The sequence below is a fragment of the Arachis ipaensis genome, chromosome B05 (assembly GCF_000816755.2).
Source record: "Arachis ipaensis cultivar K30076 chromosome B05, Araip1.1, whole genome shotgun sequence".
In the NCBI taxonomy this organism is placed as follows: Eukaryota; Viridiplantae; Streptophyta; class Magnoliopsida; order Fabales; family Fabaceae; genus Arachis; species Arachis ipaensis.
This window is the reverse complement of record NC_029789.2, coordinates 85577254-85581496: the sequence shown is the minus strand read 5'-3', so window position 1 is coordinate 85581496 and position 4243 is coordinate 85577254.

Below are 4243 nucleotides of genomic sequence, written 5' to 3'. Positions count from 1 at the left end.
GAGCAGATTTGGTGAAGGAGTAACTAAGTTGACAGCGAGGGAGGAACGGCGAGATAGAGATGAAGATCGAGCAACTACGAGCAGACGATGAGAATGGGACAAGGAGAAGAGGAACGTTGAGTGACGACGGCACCCATGGTCTGTCCCCACCGGCGGCGACAGCTAGAGGTGTTCAAAACCGATCCGGATCGATCTAAACCGACCAACCGAACCGAAAAAACCAAAAATCGAATAAACCAAAAACAAAAAAAAATACATTTTGCTGTTTTTATTGCGGTTTGGTTCGATTTTCGATTGTGATTATGAAAACCCCAACCGAACCGAACCGAACCGGTATATTAAAAACCTTAAAACACCAACCCACCCCACCCCCAAAACGTGCGTGATGCACCATTATTTCGTGGTATATTTTATACTTAATAGAGTAAATTTTATCACCTTTTTCCACATTTATTCAATGAAATAGCATTGTTTCATGATTTTCTCCTAATTTGTGCTTAAGAGTGAAAACATGCTTTTTAGGCCTTTAATTGGTTAATTTTAATTCACCTTTGATTTCACTCGATGTCTTGACGTGTTTGTTAAGTGATTTCAGGTTGGCAAGGCTAGGAATGGATCAAAGGAGTGAAGAGAAAAGCATGCAAAGTGGAGAAATCATGAAAAATCAAGGATTTGGGATGCATTCATCGACGCGCATGCGTAACAGACGCGCGCACGTGAATTTGAAGTCGAATGGCGACGTGTACGCGTGACATGACGCATACGCCTGGAAAGCAAAAATGCCAATTGACACGTACACGTGACCTATGCGTACGCGTCGATGCTCGCACGTGACCTCATTAAAGTGAAAACGCTGGGGGCGATTTCTGGGCTTCCCAGGCCCAAATCCAACTCATTCCAGAGCCTATTACATGTAGAAATCAAGAGGAGTCAAGGGGGGACACATAATTGAATTTCATCATGCTTTAGGATAGTTTCTAGAGAGAGAGAAGCTCTCTCTTCTCTCTAGAATTAGGTTAGATGTAGATTAGGATTTCTTAGATCTAGGTTTAATTCATGCCTTGATTTACTTTTCCTTTACAGTTTCTTGCTCCTCTACCTTTTCTTTCTCTAGTTTAGCATTTCATTCTTGTAATTGTTTACTTTGTTATTGATGCACTCTTGTTTCTTCTATTTTTCTTTAATGCAATTTATGTTTGATTTACTTTATTGTTGATTTTCCTTATTGTTGTTAATTCCTTGCTTTTGGTAGTTGTAGATCTACTTTCCTTGAAATTTTATCTTGCTTTCCTTTTATTCCATCCAAGTGTTTGATTGAATGCTTGGAAGGATGTTAGAATAGATTTTTGTGTTCTTGGCTTGGGATGGTAACTTAGGTGAACTTGAGTTGCTAATGTCCAAGTCTTCATAATTGGTGTCCATTGACTCTAGCCTTCCCTAAATTAATTAGTAAGATGGCTAGGACTTATGGATTAGGATTGGTGTAGTTCATTTGATTTTCTTTTACTCGTTAGAGGATTACTTAATGGGATTGATCCTTGCGATTATCATATTGTGGTTAGTGACAAGGATATAGATCCTTAACCATTATTCCTTACCAAGACCTTTTTATCATTTGAGTTTCCATTTACTTTCTTGCAATTTATCTTTCATATATCTTATCTCAAAACCCCAAAATATACAACCCATAACCAATAACAAGAACACTTCCCTGTAATTTCTTTGAGAGACAACCCGAGGTTTGAATACTTCGGTTATTTTTATTGGGGTTTGTTACTTGTGACAAAAATTTTTTTGCATGTGAAGATTCATTGTTAGTTTAGAACTATACTTGCAACAAGAATTTATTGTTAAATTCTAAACCATACAAAAATCCGATCATCAAATTTTCTTGTGAAGATTCATTGTTGGTTTAGAACTATACTTGTAACGAGAATTTATTATGATATTCTAAACCATACAAAAAATCCGATCATCAAAATGGCGCCGTTGCCGGGAAATTGCAAATGTGTGCCTTGTTATTGGTTATTCTATATATGTGAATATTGTGAATATGTTTTCCTTTTGCTTCTTTGTTAGTTTTTAGTAGTTGTAGGAGTTTGTTCTCTTTATTTGTTACTAGTTTTTGTTTTTATTTGCTCATGCTATCATGAATTCTCATCCATTTGGCTATGAGTTTGGTTCAAACTATGTTGTAGGAAATGGAAGCTTCAATGAGGATATGCATCAAGGATGGAACAATCAAACGTGGGAGGAGCCCCAAGCTTATAGACAACCCTCTTGGCAACAACCTCCTCCGGTTTCTCATGGGTATAATTCCACTCCTAATGCGTATCAATCTAATGGCTATGGTAGACCTCATTATGACTATCAACAACCACCACCATATGCCTATGAACCTCATTCTCAACATAGCCTTTAACCATACTCACAAGCCCCTTTTTACCAAACACCTTCCTATGACCCTCATCCATTATACAACCAATCACCCTTACCTCATCCTTGTGACCATTATGTTAGAAAATCCATAGAGCCACCACAATTTCAACATCAATACTCCCAAGAACCACACATTTCATATACACCACCTCCATATTTTTACCAAAAAGAACCACCTTCCTATTATGAACCCTTTCTCCAAAATAATGAACCTTCCTATCCACTCCAAGCCCCAATGGATGATTCTCTCGCTTTGTTACTTCAAGGGCAAAGGAAAATGCAAAGGGAGACACTAGAATTTGTGGCTACCTTGACCAAGGTAGTAAACACTTTAGCCTCCCAATGCTTGAACCCTCAAAGCACTCCCATGGTCACACGTGGAGAATCAATTGAAGAGCATAGCATGAAGGAGAGATTAGAAACTCCGGTGGAGAATAAAGAGTGGAATTTTGTATTGGAGCAATTGGAGGAACCTATGATTGTTAAAGAAAAGGAAGAAGTGGTTGAAGATTTAGGAGATGTGGAAAGTCCATGGGAATGTAGCATCATGGAGCCCCTCTTCCAAGAAGCTTGAAATTGATGTTGAGGAGGGTGTACAATCTCCAAAGCATCTCATGGTTGGAGATTTTGAAGAGGTTTATCAAGAGATGGATTCAGTTATTGGTGAATTCTTATCTATAATTGAATCCTCTCCCATGGGACTTGAAATAGAGATTCAAGAAGAAGAAGCACAACCTCCCATGCCCTTGGTAAGCAATGAAGAAGAGATTGAATTAGAAGAAAGCTACCAAGAGGAAGATGTTGAAATTGAAGAAGCTTGCTTAGAGGTGGAAGTAATCAAGGAAGAACACAAGGGAGTAGACCTTACAAGGACATCGGAATACCTCTCCCCAAGCCATCACCATCCATTCTTTCATTCAAGTGGGTAAATCTCTCATCTCTAAGCTTAATTAGCCCGCTTGAATATGGTTTGCTTGAGACGGATGGGCAACTTAGAGCTCTTTGTGGCTTTAAGAGCAAAAGGGAGATGTGATGACCGAAATTCACACCCCATATAAAAATGATGAATCCATTCTTTTGGCAAGCGCACAAAAAATTATCGTCAAGTAATAACCCACAGTGGAGTGGGATTGTATCCATAGAGATTGGTAGATTTGAGCAACTTTAATTAATTGCTGAATTAGTTAAATTCAGCAGAATAGATTGTTATTGCAGAATGGTAAATGTGCAGAAACATAAATGGCTCAAAAGTAAATATAAGCAGTAAAGTGCAGAAACAGAAATGACAATAATGTAAAGTGCAGAAACATAAATGACTTAATTGTAAATGGAAATGGGGAATTGCAGAATATAAAGAAAGCTATAAAGAAAGTGGAAGATAAGAATAGGGAAATTCATTGAGATCAGGAGATGTTGTTCTCTTTGGATTAGATTCAGCTCATGTCCTCTTCAATCATGCAACTCATTAACCTCTTGGCAATCATGATTGATTGAGCCCAATCCTTTGGTGACTCAATCTCTCAGATCTTGATCAATAGCCAATTCCTTGATATAATTGCTCATGAAGAGAGATATGCTTGGCCCTTGATTATACCACACATCATCATAGGTCCAAGTAGAGGGAGGATTATATGCCACCATATCCAAACACCAAAACCCAGATCCTACTCAAGTGTGAGAAGGGATTTCTAGCTTGGATTCATGTTTCCTTTCCCAAGGTTCCCATGAAACCTATTTTGCATTCAATCTCTTTTCCAAGATAATCGAATACTAACATTAAAACAAAATTCCTTCTAGCAAATCA